Here is a 20,805-nt window from a genome sequence, read left to right on the forward strand (position 1 = left end):
AGCGATCGATCCCTTTTTTACGATCGCGCATGTACTTGGAGAAAAAAGTACATAGTTTTGGGTCCAACAAAGGCGTAGCGACCGCCTTGTCCCCAAGCGCAGGCCTGGGGCATTCCGCCCGCAGACAGGCCCGAACTTCCTTCTCCAAAGGATGGCGGATAGCCTTAGCGACATAAGCCGCCACTTTGGGATTGGGGACCCATTTGAAGGACTGAGGATGGAAGATGTCCTCTGGATTGAACATATCACAGTCCCAACCTTCTTCTTCAACACTAGAGGTGTTCGCAAATGGGTGCCAAGGTCTACCCATAATGCAACCCTCTTCCGATGAGCCCTCATCATCGGAGTCAACCCCCCCCCCCCGAATTTGGCGACCCCACAAAGGGATCCAGTGCCAGGGCAGCAGAGCTGCCGTGCTCTCCGGGCAAACATCCTTCCTTCAGGGTACAGGATCAAGCGTTCGCGCACTCTTGCAAAAGGCTTCTCTCAACCTGGCGAAGCCTTCCAGGTGCCCCGCGTCTCACTTCCGGGATGAAGAAGGTGTCTGTGAGGTACTAGCCCGTGGGTCCAAATCTCCCAAAACGTCTGACGAATTGGACACTTTGTCTATAAGCTTATCCACCCTATCCTGCAGGGGTGCAAGTGCTTTCGCCACTGCCTGCGAAACTAATCTGTCCATGCCTCCAGGAAGATGGCGTTGGGGAGGCCAGACTTCCTCCCCCCCAAAGATGGAGCATAGGCGTGGTCCAGAAAAGAGTCTATGGAAGGAGTGGACGAGGACATCCCATATTAAGGAAATACCAACGTACACCACCAAAAAGCACTAGAAACACAAATAAAGGGAGTAGCATCCCAGGGATAAATATCGCCCAACCTAAATCAACAGGGCAGCCCCCTCGCCGTGCTCAAAGCGTACTGAAAATTTCCCAGTAACACAAACCATAAAGGTTCCCCTAAGGGAGTGTAGAATACAGGACTGGACCTGCTCTTACCGCTAAGCGGTGTAGGCAAGGGTTGGGAGCCTGAAAATCAGGAATCCCAGAGGGCGGGATCCTGAAAGGCTCTAACACGATCGGAAAACGCAGCACACAAAGCGCTGAATCTAACAATCGCGGAGGAGCGTGTACACGCCCCTAGCGGTGACAAATCGTCACCGCACCATGCGCTCGTGCAAAAGCCTACCGCACGAATGAATGGAATGTCCGGTATGCGAAGAATGTCCCTCGCGTACCAGCAACAGCAGTAAATGCCGAAAAGAGCAACAAGGCAAGCGCTAGTAACACAGGGAAATCCTCGAAATCCCCGTAATAAGCAAACGAGAAGGAGCAAGGACTTAACTGACGGGCAGCAGTGAAGAAAGAGGAAGGACTGTGCCCGTCAGTTACTTATATACCCTTCGTTATGGACATTGGATTGGTTATGGGTTGTCATGGTTACTTGTGGGCATCATGGGGCTTGAAGTTTATTTTGTTCTCAATCATGTTTGAACTTTGAACTTGCTGTTGTTAATAAAGTGGAGAAAGGACTGCATAATCCTTGCCTCCGGTCCTGATATAGAATCTCTGGATGGTACAGCATCTGTTGGATGAACCTTAACACAAGCAAAACCACAGCAACATTGTTCACCAGAAAGCAGGTCAAAAAGCACCACTTTTGCATAGACTTCATGGAAATTTTTACACAATGCTTTGCATCACGCTCTCAATGCTTCTTCCCGCTGTAAAGGAAATTCGGTAATGTGCTCAGGAATTTACGCACTAAAGTATGACTGTCATATGTTCATATTTCTATTTCTGCGTTACTTGAAATTTCACATAACACTGAAATCGACTGAGTCTCACAGTTTGAAGACAGTCTCACTGTCCGATGGTTTTACTGGCCACAAGAAGTAGAATCAAGGCTGCTGGAAAGTGTGATTGTGCAGTTTTCTGTATTTTATGCCACATTTAAGGAATATCCCCCTGCCGCACAATTTTATTACCATAATGTTATGGCTCAAATGAAGAAACATTTTGTTTAAGGTTCAAATGGAGAAAAGGTACATTCTAGGGTGACCAGATGTTGAAAACCAAAAACCATGGCATTTCACAAAAATCGGACTACAATTTTACATTACTTTCCCCTGTTCCAAAATCATATCAACAGTTTATTGTAATAAAACATGGATCATAGACAGTTGGACAATACGTAGCAGACTTTTCAGACTCTGACCTTCCAACTTGTTCCAGTCTTGATATCCTCTCATTTAAAAACATTTAGGTACCATAAATTTTTATTTGCCCCAAAATATTGAAAGTTTGTAAAACCGTAAGGATATCATATCCTCCATAGATCCTGTAAAACTTGTGTAACCCTAGGACACAAGGAAGTGCTCAAGCTTTAATGGAATTCAGATGTACTTCTAATCTAAATTTGACCCAAAATTCAATCCAAGGTACCTATATGATGTAACCTCTTTCCCCCTTGCCCTGCTAATGAACAATTGATATTTTCTCTTTTGACTTCCAAAAAACACTGGCCATCATCATGACATTGGCGGTAAATGCCGCCTACCGCTACGGCGACAGCCGCCAACATAACGTCGCCGTGGCTACCAGCTGCCCACCCGCATTATGACCGTAGCCGGAAAAGGCTGACAGAATTCCGTTGACGGTCATGGCGGTGGACGGCGATAAGGTGGCACTGTTGCCAGCAGAAGCACCACACCAGCAAAACACCACCTACCGTATCATGTTCCATGATACCATGATACGGCCTGGCAGAGTTTTGCTGGCGGACGCTGTTGCTGGCAGCAGCCCTGCATCCTGTCTCCTGCCAGAAGACCCCCTGCAAGCAGGTAAGTCGGATTCTCTGACAGGAGAGGGGGGTGGAGGGTGCATGTGTCGGGGTGTTTGTGTGTGTGTGTGTGGGGGGGGGTGTCTGTTATTGTATGTGTGCATGTGGGTGTGAGTCGCGTGGAATGCGTGCGTGAATGACTGAATGTGAGTGTACGTGTATGTTGTGTGTTGTGAACGTGTGTGTGCGACAATGTATGTTAGTGTGTGTAGTGGTGTGTGGGTATGTATGTGTACATGCGTGGGTGAATGTTTGTATGAGTGTGTATGTGTGCGCGTGTAGGTGTGTAAATGTGTGGGGGCGGGAGAGGGAGGGGGGCGGGTGACGAAAACCATGGCAGTAGGCAGGGTTATAATCTCGAGGGTGGGATTGTGACGGCCGCCTGCCTGGACACCGACGTCTCCAGCCCAGCGGCCGTTACGACCCTGGTGGACGGAGTTGCCAATGTCATAATTTTGGAAAAGGTACCGCCAGCCTGTTGGCAGTACCTTTCCCCAAATTACTGCCATCGGCCAGGGTCGTAATAACCCCCACAGTCTTAGTTTTACCCATGTTAATTACCATTTTTTTCTTATTTCAATATTTAATGAAATCATCCAGTTTCCTTTGCCATCCTATTTGTGTTTCATCCACAATTACCAAATTGTCGGCATATAATAAATAAGGTATATGTCACCTCATTCAATCAATCAATGATTTTTTAAAGCAGCGTTAATCACCTGTAGGATCTCAAGGTGCTGTTTGTGGGCGTTCTGCTCAGTCAAAGAGCCAGGTCTTCAGGTCCTTCCTGAAACGCTTCAATGATGTGGTCTGTCTGAGTTTGAGAGGTAGCGTGTTCCATGTCCGGGCTGAGAGGTAGGAGAAGGATCTTCCTCCTGCTGTGTTTTTCTGGATCTTAAGATCCAATTTTTCAAGAAAATGCCTGCAATTTGCCTAAAAAGAGGGATAGTTCTGATAGGGCTTAAAATGTAGTTATGTCCTTTGTGTCACAAAAAGTCATCAGGATGTGACAGTTTAAGTTTATGAAAGTAAAAGCGTGAAAAACGAACGTAGAAAGCTGCACTGATATGCAATTTAAATGTGCAATTGCTTGTTTTTCAGAGTTCGACTTAGGTCAAGGTGTTAGAAGGTTAAAACTGATGTTAAGATGTAATTTAGACTCCAGACTAACATTGCATATAGAAACAATATTGAGTTTCTTGCGGTTAGTAAATGATTAATGGGTTAAAAAATATGTGCTAAGTGAAAGAACTGCACTTCTCTGTTGTACCTAATGAAATGCTGTAACAAAGCTTTTTCATTTGAAACAAAATGTATTGCTCATATTAATGAAATGGTATTAATGCTGAATTTATAGGTTTGCATATTACATGTGTTTACTACAACATAGTAATTAAGCACATTATTGGGATTTTGTGTTAGCATAAGCAAGGCCTGCAAAGCTTGCATTTTGCAGTCATGGAAAAATGTGTAAATTTATAATTGTTTTCATAACGTGAAGTCTTCTTTCAGATTTTGGGCCTCATTGCGGGTTTGGCGGTCCCATGACTGCCATATTGGTGGTCATTCCAACGACAGGCTGGCGGAGATGACCGCCAAATTTTGACTTTGGCAGTGATCTCACCAGAATACAGCCAAAGCACTGCTGGCACCGCCACTGCTGTCAGACTGCCTCAGACGACGGAAGGCACCAGCAGGCCGGTGGAGACTATGGGCCTCATTATGATCTTGGCGGCATGGCGGGCCAAACCGCCATATTATGAACATGGTGAGGGCCGACAGCAGCAGCCCTCACCCACAGAGTTGAAACACCATCCGCCAGGGTAGCGGCGCTACCCTGCGGATAATGTTTCATTTCCCGCCAGCCTTTTCCTGGCGGGATATCCTGACAGAAAAAGGCTGGCAGAGGGGGTGCCCCGATGCACCTCCGGGGGAACCATATCAGTAGACCAATGGCACTTACCATTCCATGTCAAGCTGACTTGGCAACATGATTCTGGGTCCCTATGGGAACACTGATTTCCACACATCACATACACAAAATCTACACAGACCTACAATTTGACCTGAGGTCATGTACCAGGAAAGGAACATTATTATATGCTAAACACAAGACAGCTTGTTGCATTTAAGCCCAAACCATTTAATGTCACAGAGTTCACAACCTCCACAATTGAAATTTGCAAACATGCAAATACTCTATTTGCCATATCCAAATTTGGAGTATGAGAGAGTCAAAACATGTGTCACCAACACAAGTACCAATAGTGATGAAGGAAAGGATGATACATACTATGTGGACCTACTCTTCTTAGTTATTGTCCACATGTCAACAAAGCCTTCCACACTTATAAGGATCTATTTAGCCCAGAACATTTACCCACAGACAATTACATGTAGCATAACTACTCTTTAAATACAATGGACACCTGTCATGTAAATGAATGCCACATACAGTTCAACGTATCATGATGAGTGGCAAGATCATTTTCCACAAATCGGACATGAGTAGTCTTGCATCTATTTAGAAAAATATCAGTGACACAAAGCACACCTGAGGCTACCATGATAGAGACATTCACTGTGATGCACGCTAATTGACTGGCTACACCTACTATTCAACCCACATGTGCATGTGAAATGCCACACCTGTTTCCAATGTAGTCAGTGCAAACAATAAGTTTCCATACAAAATGCATTAAAAACATATCCAAAATAGCAATAGAAAGTATGTTTAAGACACATTGCAATGTTTACATGTACACATCATGTTGGCAAAAATCAATTAAGATTGTAAATGTTAAGAAAATGTCATGGCCTATTTATCATGCATACCACAAAATGGCTAAGGAATTGTCTGTGTAGCCACTTAACACATACAGAACATGATACTAACATTCATAGCTCTGACATCAATGTATGTGATCCAGTAAGAGCCAGGCAATGCCCCCATGGTTACCTACACATAGGATGTTCACTCACATGGCACATTACAGGAGCCATTGTAGAGCCCTCACTCACCTAATGGGTTCACCTCCTAACAGCTCTGAGTAAGCTTAGCAGATATGGCATGTGAAATCTCAGATAAACATCACAGCCTCACATGAAGCTCTAATCCGAAGTACCTTTGATAGGAGCATAGCAACCCTATAACTAATATCTACATCACTAAGATCATAAAAATATTTAAAAGCAGCCAAACGAGGAACAATTCTTTCTTTTGAAAACAGGGGCTTTAAGTAATATTTCTTTCTTGCAAGATAAAACCTACAAAAAAATGCGATGTGCATTGTAGATTGTTCTGACCTTCTGTCACAGAGACATTTCTGCATAATGGATCCACGGCCTGTGTTCTTAGGAAAGGCCGTTCTATAGTGAAACGTGAGAAGGTGAAAAGGTGTTAAAAGATACCTATGGTGTGTATTAAGAGTTAAATTAAGGCACCTCATGCACCCAGGTTGCTCATTAAGTGAAAGGTACCATGCCACCATTTGTTTGTTAGCATGTAGCTCAGCCCTTCTTTCTCGGAAGGCCTTAAACACACAGTTTGTGAAAACCCTCTTCGAGTGCCTACTAATATCCTCCGAATGGACCCATAAATCCCTCCGGCTGTGTTCCAGGCCCCATAATTGTTGTCCGATAAAACTTAGCCATGGAATTTGGTGGACACCGTCAAGGCCCAATCTGTCCATAATGATCAATATAGTAAAATAGGTCTCTTGTTTAGTCCACACAGATCTCCCCAAAAAAGGTTTTTTAGTAGCTAAGAGAACAGAAATAAAATGTAATCCCACTTCCCAGTGAACAATAGCATCTGGGGTCGAGTGGGGCACAGCCAGCTGTCGCCTAAGAAATCTATTCTCCTGTAATTGGAGGACCCTATTATCACCCATGTCCCAGATCCCTGCGACGTACATGATTGCTGGTATGGTTTTGGTATTATATAGGGTCAGTAGTCCCAGATTGGTTGCTTGCCTAGTTTCCTGGTGAACTGCAAAAGGCCATCATTAATCCTTAGCATATTTGACACACAGATTTCTTTATGACACTTTCACTCCAGATTTGAAGACACCTGAATCCCCAGATAACTAAAACTTTTAATGTTCTGTAACTTTTCCCCCTTCACATAAAAAGAATTAAGGGTTCTCTTAGCATGACCACAGCACATAGTGTATGTTTTAGCTATATTAATCTTCATAACCCTTTAATCCATGAAGCCTGAGAAGGAGTTAATTAACACCTGTAGACTTTTGTGGGTAGGTCCTATTAGCACTTCATCATCGTCATATAGTAAAATTGGAATTTGCCCCTGACCTAACCTAGGTGTGCATGCCTGAACAGCCTCAAGCCTTTTGTCCACACCCTTGATGTACAACGAAAAAAGGAAAGGCTTCAACACACAATCCCGTCTAACCCTTCTCCCTATAAGACATTGTGTAGTTAGTTCACCCTGTGAACCGTAGCAAACCCTAGCTGTCAAATTACAATATAAATGAGCCAGTAATTAGATGATTTCCTTGGGGGCCCCCATTTTATCCATACACTCCCACAGTTTAGCATGATTAACAAAATCAAAGGCACAGCTTAAGTCCACAAAACAAATGTATAGTGACTCTCCCTTTGACTGTGTGTCCTTCCCCATAAGCAGGTTCAAATAAAGTGATTGTTCCATAGTCCCCAGCCCTTTCCTAAACCAAAATTGTACGTCCATCAGGATCTTTCTATCTTCTACCCAATCCTCTAGTCTTTCTAACAGGACTCTACCCGACAATTTACCGGAGGAGTCAAATAGGGAGATGGGGCGATAGCCTTAAGGGTTGTTCCTGCAGCCCTTCTTAAAAATCGATATTATAAGTGAGGAACACCAGGAGAGGGGGACATGCCGGCCCCGCAGCGTTGAGGACATTGGTCAAAAGTGGAGCCCATATTTCGAGGTAAGACTTATAAAGATCCATTGGGACCACATCTGGGCCAGGAGCCTTTCTTGCAGGGCTTCTAACTATTGCCTTCTTCACCTCTTCAATTATGAAGGCCATTGGGGTTAAAATTACCCCATCAAGGGCTTAGGGTCTCCCCCCTCTAAGCCCACAGTGTGAAAGATTGCACCAAAGTGCTTCACCCAGTGCACTGTGGAAATGAAGGAATCTAAATCTGAACTGATTCTCTTGGTGATCAGAGTTGCATTTATTGTTCTCCAAAAGAAGATGTTCTCCTTTGTTGTTGCTGCCTGTCTGAGGTTTGCCCACGCATCCTCCTGTAGTTTTCCCTTTCTTTCGCCAATGGCTTTAATATTTATGGCTCTAGTGACTTTAACTGCCTGAGAATCCCTGGGGCGGTGCTTCAGTGTTTTTAGCAGGTTGCTTTTAGACTTTGTGCACTGACTCTTAAACCGTCCCTTTCCCTCCTCCTTATGCCATTTAGCCCATGCAGTCAAGAGTTTTTTAAAAAAGAGCTACAAATATGAATGTGAGAATCCAGAGGCTGCACATGATTTGGAATGCAGGATATGACACTCATAAAATGGGTCAGGTTCCCTCCAACTATTTCCTTTAAGAAACATGCAGCATTTACCCCGGCCCATTTAATTCTCACCCCATTCATACCAGTAGGTATGATGTTATTAATCTTAGGAGGATCCTGAATGAATGGCAGGTTGAGCTTTAATGTTAAGGACACAGGATTATGATCACTAGTACATACGGACCCTACATGGCAATCTAATATAGTGATCCACTCACTATACATGGTGATAATATGAACAATAATGGTGTTACTACTTCTTCCTGTGAAAGTGAAGAGCTGTGGGCCACTGATGGAGCATTGGTACCCTGCAATTTTCAAATTATGTTTAATTATTTGGTCATTAAGGGCTAGCCGCTACATACTATGACCAAAATGTGCCAAGGACCACCCCCTCATATCTCTATAACCACATAGCCGTTTTGACTTAGAAGGGCAGAGGCTGATATTAAAATCACCCAGCCAGAGGTAGAAAGGGTCCTCACTACATCTAGTAACAAACTGGCACAAGTCTGTTTCCAGCATTTTCACCACCTCCACTCTTGAAGGGTCAAACAAGTTATTATGAAAATGTCTAACTATTACGTCCTTCTTATTTTCAGAGTAAATACAATGAGCTGGTAATGAGGAGAGGTTAAAATACTTTCCTTAATGTTAGTAGTTAGGGTCAGAGAGATAGAAATAAACAGCCCCCCCCCCCCTTAGCCTTGCCCACAGTGAAAGGGACAGCAGCAGTGTTAAAAAACACAAAAATGTCTATCGCTATTTGTGATGGCCCAAGTCTCCTGTAAACAAACTATGTGTACAGGCGTAACATATCTTTTCAAATCCTCAGTATCTTGTTTGTTTGCAAGGCCAGCTACATTCCATGAGGTAACTAGCGTCCCCCGGTTAGTAATATTGGGTAATAGAGCAGCTCGGTCCTGATAATTCTCAGTCTCTTATGACGCTCTGTAGCTGGCTAGACAAGGAGTCATGGGCAGGGAGTCTGTCATGGGAATTCAGTTGTGACAGTACCTGAAATCTATTCGAGGTGAGGACTGGAGGGAGGTGGGAGTTTGGCCCTTTGGGCCCTAACCTTAATGGTCTATAAAGGAAACCTAGAGGTAGGGCCTCAATAGATTAATCCACCCGCCCAGAGAAGTGGATCCTTGCTAGGATAACCTTATTGACATCCTTAGCCTTACCAAGTTTCCTACCCACCCCACCCTCCACACAAGATTGATTTTTTTATGTAATACCCCTTTACCCTCAGTTCTTCCATTCACCCAGTGAACCACCTTATTCAAGAGCTGACTGTGATCTTCTCTGTCTCCCTGCTGCAAGGGAGGCACTCCTTTAACACCTTAATATATAAGGTAGCTTGGGGGGGAGCTGTAAACTTGGCCATAAAGCGGGCTCCCTGGAGCGGGAAGTCAATTGGGTTGATGGGCCGCTAAGTTTTGTGAGCTGGCCTCAATCCCTACAGGGCCTCCTACTCGGCTACAATTGAGATTAATGCGCTGACCTTGTCTTCCCATCACACTATTCTCAGGTCCCAGGTCCTTTGAAATTCCCCCTGTTGCTTGCTGACCACCTAGTGATGCCTGAACAGGCCCCTGTCCTCACTGAGCACAGCCTTCCATACAAATCTGTAAGCCCAAGGCATTTTCCCCTGTGCCCACATGGGTACCTCTCATGCGCGAACTTTGCCCCATCCCAGATTTCAATTTGGATAGAGTCTCTTCAGTCTTATTAAGCAATCAAAAATGGGTATGAATGCATCAGAGAGTAACCCAAACACAACCTCTGAAGACACAACATCCTGGGGGGGAAGGGCGTATAGCAACACAAAAGGATGATGGATGAAGTGTTGAAACTTTTCAAACACTCACCCCCAGTCACAGATCTGGGTTTAATCCATCGTTCTTTTGCTCTCCATGCCATCCCAGTTTGGACCTAGCCATAAGCCTTTTGTGTTGCTAAAGTTTCCCCAAGTGGGAAGGGTATGCCTAGACGTGGTCCCTTGCTCACTGTGCCACTGGATTCAAGCCAGCCTGGCTGATGAAGGGTGATATGCTGAAACCGGTCCCAGGATGCTTGTTTCCGGTCCAAGGCAGACCTGGCCTGGCAGTTCAGACTAGACTGTTCCCATGGGGAACAGGGTCAAGACTGATTTGCATTGGGCTGGGTCTAAACTGGGGTGTCATGGTGAGCAGAAGAAAGATGGATAAAACCCAGATCGGTGACTGAGGGTGAGTGTTTGAAAGGTTCCGTCCAACATCCTTTTGTGTTGCTAAAGTTGCCCCAAGTGGGAAGGGTATGCCCAGACGTGGGCTCCTTGCTCACTGTGCCACTGGATTCAAACTAGCCTGGTTGATGAAGGGTGATATCTTGAAACCGGTCCCAGGATGCTTGTTACCGGTCCAGGGCAGACCTGGCCTGACAGTTCGGGCTGGACTGTTCCCATAGGGAACAGGGTCAAGACTGATTTGCATAGGGCTGGGTCTAAACTGGGGTGGCATGGTGAGCAGAAGAACGATGGATTAAACCCAGATCTGTGACTGGGGGTGAGTGTTTGAAAAGTTTCAACACTCCGTCATTCATCCTTTTTCGTTGCTAAAGTTGCCCCAAGTGGGAAGGGTATGCCCAGACGTGGGTCCCTTGCTCACTGTGCCACTGGATTCAAGTTAGCCTGGCTGATGAAGGGTGATACCCTGAAACCGGTCCCAGGATGCTTATTTCCAGTCCAGGGCGGACCTCGCCTGACAGTTCGGGCTGGACTGTTCCCATTGGGAACAGGTTCAAGACTGATTTGCATAGGGCTGGGTCTAAACTGGGGTGGCATGGTGAGCAGAAGAACAATGGATTGAACCCAGATCTGTGACTGGGGGTGAGAGTTTGAAAAGTTTCAATACTCCGTCATTCATCCTTTTTCGTTGCTAACGTTGCCCCAAGTGGGAAGGCTATGCCCAGACGTGGGTCCCTTGCTCACTGTGCCACTGGATTCAAGTTAGCCTGGCTGATGAAGGGTGATACCCTGAAACCGGTCCCAGGATGCTTATTTCCAGTCCAGGGCGGACCTCGCCTGACAGTTCGGGCTGGACTGTTCCCATGGGGAACAGGTTCAAGACTGATTTGCATAGGGCTGGGTCTAAACTGGGGTGGCATGGTGAGCAGAAGAACGATGGATTAAACCCAGATCTGTGACTGGGGGTGAGTGTTTGAAAAGTTTCAACACTCCGTCATTCATCCTTTTTCGTTGCTAAAGTTGCCCCAAGTGGGAAGGGTATGCCCAGACGTGGGTCCCTTGCTCACTGTGCCACTGGATTCAAGTTAGCCTGGCTGATGAAGGGTGATACCCTGAAACCGGTCCCAGGATGCTTATTTCCAGTCCAGGGCGGACCTCGCCTGACAGTTCGGGCTGGACTGTTCCCATGGGGAACAGGTTCAAGACTGATTTGCATAGGGCTGGGTCTAAACTGGGGTGGCATGGTGAGCAGAAGAACAATGGATTGAACCCAGATCTGTGACTGGGGGTGAGAGTTTGAAAAGTTTCAATACTCCGTCATTCATCCTTTTTCGTTGCTAAAGTTGCCCCAAGTGGGAAGGGAATGCCCAGACGTAGGTCCCTTGCTCGCTGTGCCACTGGATTCAAGTTAGCCTGGCTGATGAAGGGTGATACCCTGAAACCGGTCCCAGGATGCTTATTTCCGGTCCAGGGCGGACCTCGTCTGACAGTTCGGGCTGGACTGTTCCCATGGGGAACAGGTTCAGGACTGATTTGCACAGGGCTGGGTCTAAACTGGGGTGGCATGGTGAGCAGAAGAACAATGGATTAAACTCAGATCTGTGACTGGGGTGAGTGTTTGAAAAGTTTCAACACTCCGTCCATCATCCTTTTGTGTTGCTAAAGGGAAGGGCGTATAGTTTGTTCCTTTTCACCAGGTTGTGAATTGCCCCAGAGTCATTTGCCCTGCCACAAAGGTCCCTCCTGTGCTCATTGGGGCATATACGTTTCGATGTTTGTCCCCCTCAGTTCTCTTTCTCGTTCCCCTTTGCACTTTAGCTCTACACCCCTTTCCAGGGGCTTGCAGCTCCAAGTTAAATCCATCCTCTTGCTCCTCTTGTACACCCAGAGATGGCACCATAGTTGGGTTTAAGGAACCAGAAGTACTGGGGAAAGCCTGAGATACACCGACTCAAATTTTGGCTGTTTCTAGTGTTATATGGACATTGGGGGGAGCAGTAGAGTCATCAACAACTGGAGTGCAGTATAGAGATAAGAACCTTTCCACAAGTTTGATTTCCTTATTTATCATGCTCACAATGCTCTGCAGGAAACTGTTCATGGTGGTTGCAGGTGTCGGGATCGGAGTCGGAGCCGTTGTTCTCCTTTTTCCCATATTGTCAGAAAAAATCTCATCCTTGCTTGATGAAACCAAAAGGTTGTGAAAGTTTATATGCACCAACCGTTCTATAAAAGTGCTATTAAAAGATGTTGATTCTTATGTACAGCCACAGGGTGGCCAAATTGAGTCCCTAAAGTGAGTCCAAAAGTCATAGATGAAGAAGATGAGAAAAAAAGGCTCTGTGGAAAACAGGTTGCTTTTCGGCATCTTAGCACATTGCAACGGTGAACACAGGCTTGATAGTGATGGAAACAAAGTAGTCTGTAATCCTGAAGTGTAAAAGGAAATGGCGTAGGACTTATAGCTGATAGCCCCCTCGTGCAACAGCAGAAGATACCAAGATATACCAAGATACCAGAGTCTGTCTCTTACCTTTAGAGACAGCCGCCACCACCACCCACAGGCACTAGACCCAATCCAAGACACAGCCACAAACAGGACGCTGCACCAGACGGTTAGCAAGCGTTTCAGTCCTCCAAAACCCTCGCTGTATGCTTCAGGTTCCTCCTCGTGGGTTCCTCTTTCTATAATAACCTCCTGAAACCATGCTGGGCATAGAAGGGGCACTTCCCTGGTACCGCTCCCCTTCTGCCACTGCTCCTGCCCCTCTGCAGCCTGCAAAACCAGACCTACACCGACCTTCGGCCCCGATGCAGCTCACCTGGCTCCCCAAGTCAGCAGGACACAATAGCAGAGGTGATACCAGCAACGGGCTATGGTGCGGCAGTGCAGCAAAAAAGGGCAAAGTTGAGGTTTTCACGCTTCAGCATGTAATGTTCGCATATGTGCTCTCCCCCGATATAAGCTGACAAGCCAGTGAGCTTCTCACCCCCTTCTGGTGCCATCCACGGGATCCTCCAGCTTCTGAACAGCTCGGTGCTGCCCATGCAGCGTCGGAGTCAGAGCCTGTGGGCGGGCACGAGCATGGCAAGGGGGAAGCCTATCATTCTGGAAAATCATTAGAGGCCAAGGATTTAGATTTTGATATTCCCTTTAGTCTTTGACCCTTTCAAGGATTAGGAACTATATACATTGGAGTCATTCTTTCTATGATTACCAACTATGGAACAGATTCAAAAGAGAAGCTAGTGAATCTCCTATATTGTACAGACATTGTCTATTTCACTTGAATCTCACATGTTTTTAAGTTACTGCAAGTGGTGGGGAAGCGAATGTATATTTCCAGAACGGAAAGCAAAATATTAATGATTAGTCATTATGTTACAGCTGATGAACTATGTGAATTCAGAATCATTCATATAACAAATTTGATTAATAAATCACTGAAGGTAGTTATGAGTATAATAATGTGAATCACATACATTATTCATAACGGTTATTTACATCTTTCAACTCTGAGACAGGCCAGAGTAGAAACAGTAAACTGCTATATAGTTTACCAAATTCTAAAATAATTATCTTTTGTTGTAGTGCAGATTGAGTTCTGCAGTAAGAACAGGCAAGGTGAAAATATCCTTTGTGTCTGTTTCTCACATTCTTCTCCCACTCCCTTCTTCCCCGATCTTTCATTGCCTAGAATAGCTATTTCTACATAGCCACCAGTGGGCTCAGGGAAATGTGAATACTAGTATAGCTTATCTTGGCTCTGGATTGCCACGTTACTGAAACCATGACTGAAATGGTCATTAAGATGTAATGCTACATCACTACATTTAATTGCCTAATGATTGAATCTGCTTGGCATGAAAAAAGAGGTCCATTTTATTTTGCCAACAGTTATGAAATGAATTAAAATATATATTGACGCAAGGAGCGAATCCTCTGACGAGGTGTGAAGAGTTCATAGACTTGATGGTACAGTTACATCATAGTTTAGATGATCGACATTCTGAGAAAAACAAAAATAATACTAAAATGTTTGTAGCACATTACCAGACAGAAACATTCACTTTTCAGAGCCCACTGCAAGTTGATAGTGTCAAAGGTCTGCTTTCTAAAGAGGAAAAGGGAAAGACATGCTGAAATCTGTACATTTAAAAAAGACTGTCAGAGTAAACCCAGAGTACAATAGTGGAAACTTCACACATACAACAACTGGGTCCCGCAACAATGAAGAGAGCTTCCTTGTCGAATGAAGAACTTTATTCAGTCCCAACTTCGGTATTGAACGCTATGCAATCTTCAGTTGCTCATGTGACAGTTCAATGAAAAAACTGTGCCTGATTGACAAGGTAAGATTAATGCAATACTTTTGGATCTAGAAGCTTCAGGAACTTCCATGGAGATGACATTTACTCAATGTTTACAATTACCCATGCTTAAGAAAAATGCATTTGAAGAGGTCAGTGCAGTAGATTGTTTAATGTTATCTTCAGCACCAGTTGGTTTTCGTGCACACGTAATTACTTTGGGATGCTTTGGAACTCATAATGAAAACATTTAGGGCCTGAGTTTGATTTTGGTGGGAGTCCCGTCATCCCGTTGTGACTGATGTTCCAAGTACTTCGATGAGCTGACAGACTTCCGATCTATGGTGGCTGAACCTCCGTCCATATCAACAGAGTAGGGTCTGTTGTGTGAGCGGTATACTGCTGCCGGCGTGGCAGACTCCAGTGCTGGCTAACAGTACTCCTTCGCCGCCAGGGCGGGGGGATTGCACCATGCATATTTAGGTTTAACAGCCGTACTGGCGTTGTACAGGCAGGTGGCAGATACTTGACAGCGGGAATTCTGTCACAGGGCCCGCTCAACATTGTACTATGGCTATTGGATGGATGCAGGCAACACTTACCCTATTTATATTGGCCGATTGTTAACAGCTGCACAACACACTTAATTTCAGGCCATGGTCCTTTGCCATTCCACTGCAGAACACCAGTTTGCTGCTGAATTTGCCACTCAGGAGTCAGGGAATTTATTTTTTTCTCCCTCTGTTCGTTTCTCATGTGGTTCATTTTAAAAAAAATGTATCACCTTGTGGGCCACTATTTCATTTATTTCTAGTTTCTCAGTACGGCAGGGAGGAGAAATTCACATTTTACAGAAGGAGAATTGTCAGTCATTGTATTTGAAACTATAAGAGTAGAGCCAACAACCTGCTCACACAGGAGGACATTAGAAGGAGGTGGAATGACCTGTTGGGGAGAGTGCATTCCCTGGCCCCCAAGCATCACCTGGAGGCCCAGAGGACTGGTGGTGGTTCTTCCCACCCACCTTACAACTGTTTCCCTGGGAAGAGAAGGTCTTGCAGATCCTCCATCCTGAAGGGTTGACAGGAACCCCTGGTGGAGTGGAAACAGGATAGACTTATCAATGTCTCACTCATCAGAAATGTATTTTTTGCGTTTAAGTTAGCTGTTGGGAATGTGTTCCCCACCTTTGTAAAACATATAAGCCCAAATTTAAAATGTACAAATCTAATATCATCATCAAGATAGCAGCAGTGTGATACTATCTCTCATTTCACTACTGGGCAATATGTGTGGTCAATATGTGTGTTGTTCTTCATTGATCTGTTTTTCTGCATTTCCCTGTGTTTATTTGAATATATTGTGTTCTAATTAACATAACACACTCCAAACTCCATCTATCAGAACATGAAGGTATGGTGATTGTAAGTGTTGCTTCTGCTATCAACATATTTGCACAAATGGTATTCTTTTGCATATGTGTGTACATCTTCATAGCATGTATTCCAGTAGCAATGTAAAAATAAAATTTTCAAAAGTGTTGGTAATGTGAAGTTCAAATCACTACAACTACCATGATGCCTTGTTTCTGTGTCTGGAAAACATGTTTGCACTGTGATGTTTCACATCCTCTTTGTTCCAACATAATTTCACATGTGTTAAAGTCTTACACATTAGACAAACACCATTTGATGCAATTAATGAAAATGGCATGGTTTGGCATGTTATTGTATGTTGTCGCCTCATTGTCAGTACATTGAATTGAAGCAATTGGTCTCACAAATCAAAGTATGTTGAGTTAAAGGTTTACTTACAAGTCATGTAACATGCAGTACCTCCTTTGTAATTAAATGAAATGTACCTAGAGAAGTTGATATGATGACTAATGCCAGAAATCCTACCAAGTAGTATGATAGTCTGATTATTAGCATGCTAGGCCTGGGAATAATTTCCTTTGCATTACTCCTCTCTACCGAGTTGGGTTGACTGTGTGGCATTTCACATGTACCCTTCCTAAGTAAGTATTACTTTCCAGGTCATTTCTTTAGATGTAGTATTTTTTTAAGCTATCATGAGTGTAATTACAAATGTGTTAGTAAATTGCCACAAATACTGTAAGATCCATATGTAGCTCAAAAGCCATTTAATTAATAATGCAGACTCTTACAAAAAGACTTTCTTGCATTTCATCTTAGAACCTACACCCTCGTGACCAACCATCAGCCACAGAGGATACCTCCACCCCAGGCCAGTATCAAGCCTAGAGTGAGGACTCCATTCTTGCAAATCCGGATGATGGTGAGCTGCCTGGTCCATCTCGTCTGCCTGAGCAGACAGCTCCAGTTAGTCTCACTCAGCCCACAACTACATCTCCCACCTCTGCCAATGGATACGTTCAATTCCTGTAATATCACACCAATCCGGTTAGAATCACCGCCTATATCTCTACCATACCATGCGTTTGCGGGTGATATGCAGCGGTCCGGATTTGTATAATTACCAATAGACGGCATACCTGCTGCATGAGTCTGGGTATGAAGGGAGTCCTTTGATCAGTTAGGATCTTTCTAGGAAACCCCACCCTTGAAAATATGTTGATCATAGCCTTGGTTACATTTTTGGTATTGGGTTGCCATAACGCACTGGCCTCAAGAAATCGTGTGGCATAATCCATGACGACCAATACATAACAGCAACCAGTACTGAAGGGAAGGAGGGTTCCTATAGTATCCATGTCTACTCTTGTGAAGGTTTCTTCTATCACGGGTAAGGGCTGAAGGGGACTTCGTCTGACATATGGGGCATTCCTTGCAGTATTTCTTTGCTTGGTAGATCCCTGGCCAATAAAACCTCTCTTGTCACGACCTACCCTTCGCTTACAGTGTTTGGCAGCTGGAACTGGAGTGTGACCTCGATTCTTGCAGGTCCTGCTCTGGCCAAGGTAAGGGCGGCCCTTTCCGGTAGCCATGGTGCTGCTGACTATGGTACGTCAAAGGCAGTCCGTGCCCTCCAGAAGGAATCCCAGAGGGAAAAAAAGAAAAAGGGAAAAAACCTCTATGACAGGAACTCCCTGGAACAGAAGAAAAGGCACTTGAAAAAATATCAGACTTCCAAGTCAAGAAAAAGAACTGGTAGAAAGCTGGAACAAATAGGCAAACAGGAATAAAGACTGGAATTGGAAGAAAACAACCAGAGCGTGATCACCACCAAAGGAAAAGTTGCAGCGCCTGAATACCCCTGAGCAGGAAGTGACATGTAGGAAAAGGCAAGACCGCCATTTTAGATTGGGAAAAGACTACAGAAAAAGTTAGGAGAGGACACCATATTAGAAAGCGAACCAGATGCATGCAGGGAAGATGACAAAAAGAAAGGCATGCTGGGAGAAAGAGAATATGGCCCCTCTAGAGAGAAGAAAAGGAAAAAGAAAGAAAACAGAAAGAAGAAGGAAGAAGAAAATAGCCCAAAAAACAAGGCACCAGGTAAGTGAGGGGTGGGGTGCATACAACTAATGCCAAGGCCCATGCCGCGCCCCGAACATGATGAAGCCCGACGCCCAATCCTGGGCCCCAGACCTCGCCGAGGGTGACGACGCGAGCCGCAGCCGGAAAAAAGGGCTGCGGTGAGCCCTGCAGCCGGGAAAACAGACTGGGGCTCCAACCGCTGCCGGAACCGATTCTCCTGCCCGGGCCGCGGAGGCCCGTGGCATGACATCTCTAGGATAGATTTCTCATTTTGTTCGATGCTGAAATGGCCCCCTAGCAGATGACTGTGTGCTAGAAAAAGCACCTTGTCTCGGAACGGAGCAGGTACCAACAGCTGTGGGGGTTCAGATTTCCTACCCTTTCTATATAGTAACCCCTCTTTGAGGAAACATTGAGGACCTACGTGGTCAGGGTCTTCTTGTTCAGAGGCGATGTTCCAGGCTTTTCTAAGAGTAGGGTCTTCACGTTGAGCAGACCTGAAGTTCCTATCTGTGTCCCAAATAAAGTCCTTCGTATGTATTGGTAACACAAGTCTGGGAGTCTTCTTTTCCTTCCTTCTGTTTTCTGCTTTTCTTGGGTTTCGGAGAGGACCATACAGGGGCTTTAACCTGGGAGAAAGGAGCGGTACTCCACTAGACATCTCCATCTTTCTAAGTCTCTTGAACAAGATTCTCAAAATGGGGATAACCATTTCCCACAAGTAATGGCTCTGGTAACTTTGGTTGCAATCCTACATGTAGAGGCACCACAGGGTCTGTCTGATGTTGGCTTGGTACCTCAGTCAGGGAGTACTGCTTATTATCACCATGGATGCACTGAGTGTTAACAGTTCCCAAGGTGATAGTTACGCCCCCTAGTAGGGTCTGCGGTTGCATTACACTTTGTAGGCACCCCATGTCTACAAGGGTGGTTACAGGTTTACCGTTAAGAGATAAACAACAATGATACGGTGGGCGATTCTCAGAGGGCGTGTAGTAGAGGGTACGGACCATCCCTGTCTCCATGGGCATTTCTTTCTGGGGGCAGAAGTGGGCTATATGACAAAACCCACCACACTGGTAGCATTGGGGACCTGGAGCGTTAAGTCTTTGCATTTGTCCAGGGATCAAGTTCACTGTCTCTGGTCTCTTGGCCTGGGGAGGTTTAGGAGGTCTAGGGAGTCTTAGGGATCTGGCACCTTGATGTCTCCAGCTGGGGTCCTCTCGCCCCTTCTGTAGCTCCGAGGCTTGGCTGAAAGCACTTGCTATTTCCACTGCTGTATCGAATGCTAATTGAGTATGTTTACGGACCCACTTCTGTACTCAGGGGTGACGGGAAGTGAGATACTGCTCCAGATAGATTTTTTCAAGGATATCCTCTTTGGTTGTGGTGAGGCGATTAAGCCATCGGTCTGCCATATCCTTGATGTGATAGTACAGAGCCCAAGGAGTTTCCTGGGGTCCCTCTCTGATTTCGCGTAACCTCACGCAATAGGTCTTGTTGTGAGCTCCCAACCTTTCTAGCTTATTTTTATGTCCCCATGGATTAGAGGCCTGGTATGCAAATTGGAGATCACCCGTCAACAAGGGACCCAAGTACTGCCCCATCTATCTGCTGGCCATGCTGCGGCCCGTGACATTCTTTCGAAATTGTTAAAGAAGTCATGATCTTCTCCTCTGACATATTTTTGAAGCACCACCGATGCAAAGCTTTGGGTCCTTTCTGTTGTCCCAAGGTGTTGGCGAGTTTCCCAAGGGCCGTGTCCTAGGATTGGGATTGGCTTGTCAGGGCTTTGTGGATTGCCTCTCTATTGTCTGCTGCAGTATTCAGAAATGTTTCCATGGCTATCTCTAGTTTCTCTTGACTCTCCGCCTTCATGTTGATCACAGCTTTGTTACTTCCTGATCCCACTTCTGACACCACATGTAGGAGGGATGGGCAGATGTATGGACGAGGAGGCTGGGTTTGCTTTTTAATGTTGATGTATATTTAGTTTTTTAAAATAATATTAAAGAAAACAGTGATGAGGATAATTCTCACTGATGAGCACATCAAATGGTATAATGGCAGGTTTCTCTTTTTTCTTTCTTCTGCAGGTGTTCTATGCAGGATGGGGTTGGCCCGGAGTCTTGGAGAAAAACAAAAATAGCCGTGAGTATGTAATAACACAGGGAAATCTGGTATACCGTCACAGTACCTTGCTGTGCTCTGGAATCAAAGGGGGCGGGGCGGTATCCCTCCTGGGTGTTGTATACATGCCCCTGCTCTGCTATGAGGATTTAATCCCTGAAACTAAAAGTGCAGGTATAGGTTGATCATTTTGCCCCTTCTCCTGAATCATTGTGTGGAGAGCAAGTTAGGTCTGGTACGCTTAGTGAGGTATCAACAAGGGAGGAGACCGTAAAACAATATCACCTTATTGCTATGCAGTGAGAGGTGGGTTTGAGT

This window comes from Pleurodeles waltl, chromosome 3_2 (assembly GCF_031143425.1).
Source record: "Pleurodeles waltl isolate 20211129_DDA chromosome 3_2, aPleWal1.hap1.20221129, whole genome shotgun sequence".
Lineage (NCBI taxonomy): Eukaryota > Metazoa > Chordata > Amphibia > Caudata > Salamandridae > Pleurodeles > Pleurodeles waltl.